The sequence below is a fragment of the Cucumis melo genome, chromosome 5, assembly GCF_025177605.1.
Source record: "Cucumis melo cultivar AY chromosome 5, USDA_Cmelo_AY_1.0, whole genome shotgun sequence".
Classification (NCBI taxonomy): Eukaryota; Viridiplantae; Streptophyta; class Magnoliopsida; order Cucurbitales; family Cucurbitaceae; genus Cucumis; species Cucumis melo.
Window position 1 is genome coordinate 4,385,270 of NC_066861.1, and position 12,511 is coordinate 4,397,780.

Consider the following 12,511-nt stretch of genomic DNA (forward strand, 5'->3'; position numbering starts at 1 on the left):
AACATTGGAGGCAAGAAAGTTGGTTATTATAGTCATCCTCAAGTTATTATAATAGTATGTTTGAAGTGTAAACTATTTTAGTTCAAGGCAAGGAAAAAATAGTAAACACTTGTAACAAAGAATAAAAAAATGATGTAAAAATAGTAACAATTAATAGATACCGTAGCGAATAGAAATTTTAAAATAATGATGAGTATAACTAATTAGAGAGTAAGATAATATTTATTGCGGAGAAAAGGTAGTTATTATAGTTTTAGGTAATTTTTACTCAAACATTTCTAAAATTCTGCTTAGAACGAGTAAAAAACAATTATAGGAGAATCTTGTTGTTTGATAAAAAAAAATTATTTATTAATGTATTCTAACATAGGTAGCTTTTAGGGTTTAGTTTTCCGAAAATTATGTCACCTTCCTAGCAATACTTTTTACCAAATTTTGATTGATTCAACTTTTTTATAATCATTGTTTTTCTTAAACTTTTATCAATTAAGTTAAATTAAAAGAACAATAGTCGTAGTTTACATCCTATGAATTTTTAAATAATTATATTTAAATAAATTATAAATAAAATATAGGTACAAAATAATTAAAATAATATAACTAAATCGCACCAATTTCATTAAAAAAATCCAATGAAAGTCGAAAACTAAGAAGTCTTAGCAATAAGTTCGGGTTGAACACAGGGAGTATGGATAATTTTTCTCATAAACAATTTTCAACCGAAGGGCAATTGATATGGGGGTTTGCAATTGGTTTTGATTGCGAACAAAGTAAAGTTGTTACAAGAAAAATAAATTGGAGTCAATTTAATATTTAAAAGATCCCTAATTTGGGTTAATCGAGTTCACTAATCTATTCAAAGCATTTGCTCATGAGATTCTCATCCCCGAATAGAATTTATTGCCTACACCTAACCATTTCAATCAGAAAAGCTAACTAAATCATTTTAAATATCAAACTAGTCTAATTTGAAAAGATGAAAAGTATGCAAGTTCTAATTAAATCAATTACATTAAGATCTAGGGAACATTAGAAGGAAAGATTATAATTAAATTCCATACGACTAGCTAATTATTCAAGTGGTTCAATTCTAAACCAATTAGAATAATGCAACCTAATTGCTTGTTAATCTAACTTATAGTTCCCTTCATAAACATCATACATATTTTCCAATTATTTGCTCATGAAAAATAAAAAGCAAATATCACATGTTTTCAAGCATCCAACCATATGAATTAAGACAATTATTTAGTTTAAATCTTCATAAAATGCAATGAAATAGAATGAAAACCCTAGTATCACAAGTTAGAAATAGAGTACCTTAGCTCATTCTCGATACGTCGAGCAATGGCTCGACGAGAAAGAGAAAGGGAACAAAAACAACCCAAAAGAACTCACCCTCCAAAAGTGGCCAGAATTGGAGATAGATTAAACCTAGCGGCCGAAAACTATTTACAAAATTTGTAATGGTGCCATGATGCTAAGGACAATGCCAATGTGCTGATGGAAACCCCTGCGCACATTTGGTTCGGAGCATCGAGGCACCGTGAGCTTTTCGCAAATATTGACAATTCTATCTTATAGAGCCGTGCATAAGGTCGTGGAACAATGCTGCAAGGAAGAAGCTAATTGAGCTCTTATTTCCACGATTTGATCCCGTTGATATGCCTTATGACTTCATTTTTTAGCAATTAAGCTCTAATTTAACATCAACCTCAAAATTCTACCCCTTGCTTAGCTCGTAACCTACAAAATAGTCACATAGAAACATAAAACCATAGATCGACCCAAATTAGGAGGAATTAGATAGCAACACAGTTTTAGTGTTATTAGGTTGTTTTCAAATATAGCAAAAGGAACCAAAATATTTATAAATATAACAAAATATCATATGCTAATAGATATTGATAGATGTTTATTATTAATGTACATTGTTAGTATCCATCATAGTAAACAATGAAGTTTTATTTTATTTGTAAATATTTACGCTAATAACATGTACAATTACTAGTAATTATATTTAAAGCTACAACACAATTCCTAACTAACCTTAAAGTATAGATTATTGAATTGTTTATTGAAAAAAAAAAAAAGAAAAGAGGAAAAGGAAAAAGAAAAAGAAAAGGGGCATGTTGTTAAAATGGGGGAATGTTTTAATAATTATATAAAACCCCAAAAGTTAAGGGTAATTAACTTTTGGGTTATTTTGTATATAGGAATTAGAGAGGGAGGGCTTTTGTTAACCTATATATCCAAAAACTTCATTAGGGGTTATATAGTCCTGGCGTGACATTATTCAATTTCCCATTTACCTTTTTTGGACCACTTAATTTCACTCTCTCTTTTTTCTATTTCCATTTTTATTTTATTTATTTTATTTTATTTTATTTTATTTTTGTTTTTCCTTTTGTTTCTATTATTCTTTTTTATACAAATATTTAACTCTCAACATTAATTAATAAAAACCCTAAAAGAATACAAAATTATCCAATATTTTCTTTCTTTTTATTTTTGGTATCTATCTATCTATCTATCTATCTATCTATATATACATATATATATATATTCCCTCATCCCTTCATCTTCATTCCTTCTATATCCTTCTTCTTCATCAACCAAAACAAAATGCAAACTTTGGCTTTCCTTTTGCCCTAATTCTTTTGTCGTGTGCTTATATCAGTTCAAGCTGCCAGCATGATCTAACCTTAACCTCTCCTAATTTTTAATTTTTAATTTTGTAAATATTGAGGTTAATGATCAGATCATATGGCAGTTTTACCTGTTATTGGCTATGCACGAACAATTTAGCCCTAATTTCAAAATCCCAATAAGAAAACACAAACCCTAATTAGTTTCTTGATTTCCAGACCCAATCAGCCGTTTCGCATCCACAATCCTTAATAAAAGGTACGGAATTTCTCTTCCTTTTCTTTATTCCTCCTCATCTGGGTTTAATTTCTTAGATTTTCTTGTGGGTTGTTTTCTTTTTCTGCTTTTCTTTTTTTGTGTGATTTTATTCTTTCAGTACATTCACAAAAATCTCTAAAATTTTCTAGGGTTTGTAAAAGTTGAGATTTTTCTCTCTCTGAACAATTTTTTTTTTTTTTTTTTAATAATTTGAAGAACTCCTTAAAGATGGTTTCTTTGATGGGGTTTTGTTAATATAATCTTCCCCTTTTGTTTGCATTGATAATGTGTATGCATGTCTTGAATATTTAATTTTTTTTATTAAAAAAACTAGGTTTTATATGAAGTAGGCTTTAGGAAACAAACAAACATATCTCTTCTCTAAATTCTGTGGTCTCACAGTTTTGCTTTTATATTTTCAAGAGAGATTTCGCATCTTAGATTGTACTCATCTTTTTTCGACCTTTTCTAACCATAGCGTGGTTGGATAACTTGTCGAGTAGGTTGCAAATAGATAGGTGCAATCGAGGATGAACCGGGAGAGAGAGAATAGATGGACATATTGTAAGAGATGTGATGTGTGTTTCTTCGTACTTGTTGACTGTTTGGTGTTATTGCGGATTAGCAGTGTGTCTTATCTAAGGGGAAATGATTCAGAGAAGTGAATATGATAACGATTTTTCACAACAATTTTTTCACCATTTTCAGACCCCTTTCTCTTTTGCTTCTCATTCAATTTCAATTATGCTTACTTTGTTTCTTCTGCTTTAAATGTTACACCTTTTTTTCTAAAAATAAAATTTGGAGAGGTTGATTTTACAAGTGCAGATCTTTGGTATGTGTGTCCAATGGTAGAACAAAAAGTCACAAGGCCAAAAAAATTTCTGTCTATAATTTGAAAAGATAGAATATAAAATAGATCGAACTTTGGAGTACCTACAAAACCCATTCATCCTATGGTTCATTTTATTTGTTTAAGATTATGTGATTTTGAAATTGTTCAAATAAATTTTATGGGACATTTGAACACTCAAATATAATATAATTTTAGCAACATATAAGTTCTAATAAAACGATTTTAAAAGTACTCCCGAATATGTTTTAATTAATCTCAATGGAAAAGTTGTCCTGGATTAGGCATATAACCCTAGATGAAGATCAGTGGCTTTTCCTTTGGTTGCTTACGGTGAGTTAATAATAATTACTATTAGTCATTTATTGTAGATTTTTGTTTTTTTCATGAGAGAGAGTACAAGTCTCAATTCCATCAAGATTGCTACTTACTATCAGATCTTTCTTATGAATAACCCTACAAGACTTTTTCTTTCAAATTATAATATTCAAGGGCTTAATTAGTTCAACTTTCATGTATATTAATAAGTTTATTTAGTCCTTAGTTTTTGAAGTTTTTATGGCTATTATGTCTTTCATTAAAATACTTTCATGTTGTATATATTTTCAGTAATTCACCTAACTTTCCATTTTATGTATCTTTCCTTTTAGTTCACTCAAATCTTAATCTCTTCATCTATAATCTTGAGCTATGAGTTTTGTCTTGCTTTTCTTTCTTTCTTTCTTTCTTTCTTTCTTTTTTTAAATTAAAAGTTTCAATATGAAGCAATAAGTTAATTCTATTAAATACAAGTTTAAAAGTTGAAAAACTTAGATTATAAGCATAATCTTAAACTTTCTTTCTTTTTTTTTTTTTTTTGGGCAAATTCTCTAATTTTGAAAATGTCTAAAAATTTTAATGGTCTAATAAATTAAGAATCATCATGTATTGGTCTATGGGTAAATAAAGGACGTGTAAGTTAGATAAATGTTATAGGAGAAGAGTTCAATCCATGTAGTGATACAAGTTTATGAATTTAACATCTTATAAATTTTCTTGATGGACTCAAATATTATATAGTCAGATAAAAGAGTTTTAAGAATTATCTAAACCCTAAAATGGGTTGTTTGTCAAACAACCAAAACTATGTACAAAATATCCTAGAAGGACATAGAAACTAAAGCATGGACAAAGTTCAAATAGAACGTAGGGATAATGAATAATATACAAATTATCAAGCAACATGACCAAGGAACTTAGTTTTATAAGAATAATCACATCTCATGATTAACGATCTCCATTCGTATAATTTATATTTTGGTTGAAGCATGAAAGAATAGGTTTTTGTCTATTCACACTTCAAAAGTTTAATTTATGAGGATTATTTTTCTAGAAATTAATTTTATTCGATTTTTTTTATTATTTAAATGTCGTAGGAATAAATCGTTTATCTTAAATTAGTTGAAAATTCAGAGACTCGCAATTATGAATAAAAAATTGATTTGGTTGTAATCAATAAGTTATAACAAATTAATTAATTAAAGGGTATGACACATAGAAACATAGAGTGAGAGTAAGACAAATTAAAGATGAGAGTTATTAATAATGGGCAGTGATATGTAATGCTATCACTTCCCTTCAAGTTACCATCAGAGGTTCTTGGAAAATGAACCAACCCTTTTATTTATATATATATATATATAAATCTATATATTTAGTCTCTTTCTCAACTCGCACAATACTCGGTTTCTCTTTGTACCTAAAGAAGCCCTCTCTTTTTTTAACTTTGGGGACCTTCAATCTCCATTTTTAACCCTTTTCATTGACATGTTTCAACTTTTATCTTTCATACTACACCTGGATAATATATATATATATATATATATATATTATATATATATATATATATATATATATTTTTTTTTTTTTTTTGAAAGAGAACATTTCTCAATTACTAAAAAAAATTAACAAAGAACACAGATGAAAAAATAAAATACTATATTCTTTTCAGAATCAAAAGTTGTTTTTAAATAAAAATTAAGATCCTAATCAAACAAAGGATAGAATTAAGGTCAAAATATCATTTTAGTTCATATCTTTTCGAACTATTTAATTTTTAGTATATGAATTATCAATAACTCTACGTTTTTCTTATCAACATTCCTTCATAATTTTAGAAACTATCCGTAAAAGTATCCATGATGGAACAGTTTGATGTGGAACACTCAAATGGTGAAGCCATTTAATTTGTTGACAAAGGTATAAGAAAAGAAACAAATTAATGTATTTGGAGGGTATGATAACTATCACTCAAGGGTAGAATAAGACTTGTCCTATCCTTTCATTATTTCTTGCAAAACTCAATATTTCGTAATGTTTTCAACATGCTACATATTATTATTTCCTTTTTCTTTTCTTATTTGTCTGTTGTATGGCATACGATCAATCGAATCTCAAATTTTGAAGTTTGACAAAATGAATTTATAGTAGATGGAATTTATGCTCATCCATATTTGCTACTTTCATGTGATATTACATATAATATATTATATTATATATGATCTTATACCTCCCTTTCAATGTTTATAATTTTCTATCACATAGCATCTTCACGATCAAAGTACATTTTTTAGACACATTATCTTGAAAAAGGTAATAGGATTAGATATTATATTAAATTTATCTTCATCGTATCTATTAGCTTAAACTTTTGAATTAATGAATCATTACAAAAGTTAAGCTTCATAACTTTTTTTTTTTTTAATTTCTCAAGAAAAAAAATGAAATTGAAACTTCTTTTACAATTGTTGATGAAAATTTTTTTGTTAGAGGATTAGACTAATCTTAGGAGAGATTTTTAACGATAAATTTGTATTTTTTGAAGAAGAAACTCTCTCCTTTTAGAATTTAGACTCCCTCTTATAAGCATGTACTACCTATCAGTGGTGAATAATTTACATTTCTCTAAGTTTGTGAGACTCCTCTCACTAGATTGAATCTTTTCTCATTTTTGGTGAATAAACACTTAAAATAATATAAACATGGAAGGAAATATTCAGTAGGATCCATGACAAGCATAACGGATGCAAGGTCACTCTAAAACAAATTCTGGAACAACCATAGTACAAACGCAAGAGCCAAATCTAAGGATCTTAAATAAATATATTTAGCCAAAAGAAACTAACAATCTCCCCCTTTGATTAAGATGTAGATTTTTTTCTTTGAAGATGATAAACTCCCAACCACAACAATCAATCGTGAGAGAAAAAAATTGTTAATAGCAGATATCCTAAGATAAGTCCTTCTATCAAAGGAACAATATAGAACTTGATTAAGCAAAATAACAAAAAGGGATAACAGTATCCAACAATAGCCCAATCAGTCAATGATTGTATTTGTAGAGATGATAATGCCAACCAAATAGAACAACCATCAAACCTCTGACTTAAAACAATCAAGAGGACGACTACCTAGCTTGTTCATCAACCATGTGAAAAATATATTAGGAATTTAAGGAAGATCAAATGAAATTTTTCTTAAAATCTAAATTGATAAATTAATTAGGGATCAAATTTATCTATAAGTCCTGATGCAATATTGCATACACTTAATTTCGACAAGATTTGTCACTTACAGTAAAAAGTAAATCCTTACAAATTGTATACGGTCTAAACTATTATTTATTAATGTTTAAAGACTAATTTTTAAAAAAATCTACAAATAATTGTTTAAATTGAAGTTTAATTTCTAAATCCGCTGCTAAATACAATTTTTTAACTTTGTAATGATCAAAATACTAAATACAATTTTACAATTCTGCTACTAAATACAATTTTTAAAATTTGTAATGATCAAAATATTAAATACAATTTTACAATTTTATATGAATAATATGAATATACAATTTTGTTTTTAGATTGTCTATTTATACATATGAGTCACAATTTTTCTTTCTTCTTTTTTTCTTTGGTAGGACAAAGAGTAAAAAGATTCAAACCACAAATCCATAAATCATAATATCTTTTAACGATTGACTTATGCTCGTTTTTGGCAGATTCATAAGTTAGGGGTTCACATACTTGAAAATTTTCTTGTTTTTGATTTACTTAGATTTTCATGTCAAAGTTCACTATTTATTTGAGTAATAACACTATGTCAAATTCATATAATAAATTTAAATCCTAATTGTAACGTTAAAACAACTATCTCATAAATAATTTTTTCTTTTTTTTAGCCTGTTTGGATTGAACTAGTTAGAAGAGAAAAACGCTTTCCTAATGTTATTGATAAAAGTAGTTTAAAATAAGTTTAGAAAATCTTTTAAAAGCTGAGTGATTATAACAAGAAAACCCATAATCAATAGGTTAGATAATGCTTATATGTATATGATGGGCTTTATAATCTTTTTTTGAAGAGACAGAAGTTAATGAAAGAGACAGACTTAATATCAAGTGGTGTGGTTCTTCACCAAATATATACTTTCGTTACCCCTTTGACATCCATTAGGGCCAAGGGGCCATCTTCACCTCTTTCTTCATCTCTTTTCATTTTTGCCTTTTAGAAAAAAAAAAAAAGAACAAGTAAAATCAAATTTGAAATAAATAAATAATGCAATCTTTTTTAATATTGTCTGAGTTTTTCTAATGCTTCAACAAATTATCAAATTTTTCATACATATATATACAAAAACAATTTATTTATGTTCCATTTAATAAGGATTTCAATAACTTTTGTTTTGTTTTTTTTTTTTCTTTTTTTTTTTTTGTATTTTGAAATTTATGTTTGTGGTAATTTTCCAATTTCATTTAATTATTTTCATCTTTTCTTAAAAGTAATTTTTGAATTTTTTTAGTCAAATTTAAAACCTAAAAACATGTTTTACCATTGTTCCTTTTTAGTCTTTAGAACTTGTTTTTGTTTTTGTTTTTTTTTTTCCGAAAAAAGTGGTAGATAATGAATAAGAAAAATACTGGTGGGAATTATATGAAAAATAATAACAATAATAATAATAATAAACTCATAAACAAAAGCATATTTTGTAAACTAATTAATATTATCATTATTTTCTTTGCTTGAAAATTGTTATTTATAAACTTAATTAATTTTCATACACAAGAAAAAAATCATAAGATTGATATGTAATCAATGGAAGCGTTATTTAGGGTGACTTCAAAAAGTGTAAATGATACAATGCTTGGTCATTTTCCCGTCACTTTTGGGATAATTAAGTTTTTAGACCAAAGACAATCGAAATATTAACATACAATCATGATTTTATTTTGTTCTCGTGTGAAAATTCAAATCTTTAACATTTTGGTGAATGATATAATGTCTTAATCATTTCAATCAAATTTGGTTAAAATATAATTATGAATAAAACAGGATGATATTGTTTTAGTACGAAAGAAAGAAGTAGAGAAGGAATCGAATCACATGTCTGTTAACCTCTAATACCTTTACAAGTTGCCAAAATTATACTTAATTCATTGGTAATTAGCACGACCCCATCCATCCTAAATATAGAAGATTCGTTCTTCATCTCATAATTGTTGTACTAAATAATCTCACCCTAATTTTCGGTCAACATTATTTAAATTCATTGTCAAACAATTATGTTGTGTAATTAATAACACTATTTTAAAAAAATATATACCTAATAGAGGATCGGCTACATAAACATCAGCACATAGCTTAAAAGTGTAATTAATTAAACAACTCCTTAAATTAAATTACGATTAAATTTTTAATGAAATTATACATGCGATGACGACCATATAACAATTAACAATAACAAAACCTAGTGCTATAAGTGTCACTAAATAAAGTTCATTTTATGAGATATTTTCTTTTTATGTTAAAATATCATTATGTTTCATTTCAATCCTAGTCTAATTTTAAGTTTTATATTTTTAATAAATCTAAAATTTAACCAAATGCTAGTTTATTCTTAATTTTTTAAAAAAGAAAGAACATTTTGCTATTTATAAAACATTTTTACTATAAGTAATTTTGCAAAAACTATTTCCTTACATAAAAATTATTATTATTATTATTTAATCAATTTCAAAAAAAAAATAATAACTCCAAAGAGGCTAAATCTAAGACTTATGAAAATTATAAAAACTAATTGAAAATATAGAGACCAATGTAAAATATCTAAAATTGATATATTTTAAAAAAAGAAAATACAAATTGATTTCTTTAGTATTATACAAAGGATATATATATATATATATACACACACTTTAGTCTTTAATCAAATCCCAAAAGATTATATAGTGGTTGTCCTCTACTATGATACCAAAACATAATTAATTAGACAATATAAGTTCAAATTATAAAAAAGGTAACAACTTTCTTTTGTAGTTTTAAAATATAGGTTTCTAGCTGTCGGCTGCACTTGTTATCTTACTTTAAAAATTCATTAATTTCTTTTATATAAATGATTAATTATATGAAACACGACCCAACTCTTAACATATGTCATATAGTTTAAGTGCTAGATAGGATGAACTTGAAAAAATAGTTTTAAGAAAACACATTTCTATTTAATTTCTTCCTATAAAATTATTTTTAAAAGAAAATACACTTCAAAACCATCATCATTCATTTATTATTTTTTCAAAATGATTTATTTTTAAAATTAAACACTTTGACAATAATACATTCCTAAATGAAGTTTAAATTTAATTATATGAAATACAATTATTAAGAGAATAATTGAAGACTAATTGTTGAGAGTTAAACAGAAGAAGGAGGGAAAACAATTATTAATCTGAAATATATAGCTTTTACTAAAAAATGAGCTATGAATTTATTTGTTGTTGTTTATATATATTAATAAAAAGAATTGTTGGTGCCTTGGTGGGTGTATGAGACTATACATAAAATTAAAAATTAAAAAAAAAAAAAGAAAAAAAAAAGAAAAAAAGAAATAGAGGAAGACATTAGTTTTTAGGTGTGGATTATTGTTAATAAAGAAATAACAAATAGTAATTTGTCCAGTTCCCCCCCTTACCCTAATTCCAATTCAAATTCAACATACCATAACTTTGTCTCTCTTTCATATACCTTTTCATTTATATAATCATCTTTATTAATAATAATAATTATTATTATTTGATTGCATTGTACTATTGTAGATGCTAATCACATGTGGCCTCTACTATCAAAACACTTTAAAGTTTTTCTAATTTAATTTAATAAATAAATAAAATTATTTTTATTGTTATTACTATGTATAAAAAGTTCAACACTTTAAAGCTCAATTATCCAATAAATTTTATTTCTAATGCTTCTTACTTAATAAATTGTTTTACTCTAATCAAATTAAATCATAGTCTAGATCTATTATATATTAATGATGGTAATACTTTATTATTTTTATAAATTTTTTCAAATGTTTTGTCATTTAAAATATGTTAAATTATCAAAAATACTCATAAACTTCGTAGGTTGTATAAAAATTACCCAAAAGTTTGGAAAGTTTCAAACATATCCTTAAACTTTTAAAAAGAGTTTAAAAAGGAAAAATACCCTTATCATGAGTTCTAAATAGAAATCGTTAAATTTTTTGTTTAAAAAATACAGCTGAACTATTGAAAAAGTTTCATAAATATTCTTGAGCTTAAAAAAAAAATTTAAAAATATTCGTTAATTCAAATTTTCCACCAACTTTTTCACCAACCAAAATAAAAACGTAAATTTTAAGTTAAAATCACAATCTTAATTTTATTTGACTATTAACACGCACTAATAGATTATTAATCCAACCAATTTCTATAGTTATTGTTTTAATTAATATACAATTAATTGTCAAATAAAAAATGTATTTCACTATTAATACATAGTAATTGTCTAATGGATTTATCGGTGTGAGATTTTTTTTTGTTTGAATAGTTATTGTTTTACTATGTTTTAAGAATACATTTTTATTTGGAATTTTGTGAAATTTTTTGAAATTTTATATTTTAACTAAGGTTTAAAGTATTGGTGTTGATGAGTATATTAAAGTCTTAATTTTACATAAATTTCATCGGAAAAATTATAAAAAATCCAAATAATAAGTCTAGATGATTTAATAAATATTTTATTATTTTTAAATAAGTAAACATGTCTGTTATTTCTATTAATAGCATTTTGATGTCTATTTTTTGTAATTTGTGGAAATTTTTAAGATGTAATGGAAATATCGGTTCAACCCTTCTATTGATATGGAACACATGGACGTGAAAATATTGATACGAGGTCGAAATTTAAAACTATGATTTTAACTTGAAATTTTACCTTTTATTTTGGGTGCTAAAATATTTAGTGTAAAATTGGATTAATAAAAATATTTTTGAATAATTTTAAACTTAAGATATTTATGAAACTTTTCAATAAAAAAAAACTTTAATTTCTTGGAACCATTTTATTATTTGGCGACAACATTTATTAACTAATTTTAAACAATTATGAAGCATAATTTTAAAAATGAAAGTTAATTAATTATAAATTGTTCAATTCCTTTAAATTAATTAATAGATAATAACACTAAATATGAAATATGAAAAGTGATTATTAAGTGAAAATTAAAATTACAATGTGTAAACTTAATAAAGAAAAAAAAAGAAGAGAGAAATTATGAAAAGGTAAAAAAAGAGTTATTATTATTGTAATTAATTAACATTTAGGTCTTATTATTATAGCTGCCCAAAAGTTGAGATTAGCACTGATTAGAAAAGCAATGTAAAATGGATGGTAACATTGTCCACATCCATTAGCCTTAAT

The 12,511-nt window shown here is 25.6% G+C and overlaps 1 long non-coding RNA gene and 1 other non-coding gene across 2 annotated transcripts; both read left to right on the top strand.

Annotated features, from left to right (window-relative positions):
- Positions 1-2,472: 2,472 nt before the first annotated feature.
- On the top strand, positions 2,473-3,597 carry LOC127149501 (uncharacterized). Its single transcript, XR_007821181.1, has 2 exons — positions 2,473-2,907; positions 3,411-3,597. It is a non-coding gene; the product is annotated as an uncharacterized LOC127149501 (long non-coding RNA).
- MIR167E (microRNA MIR167e) lies at positions 2,672-2,788 on the top strand. Its single transcript, NR_120793.1, has one exon. It is a non-coding gene; the product is annotated as a microRNA MIR167e (primary transcript).
- Positions 3,598-12,511: the final 8,914 nt, after the last annotated feature.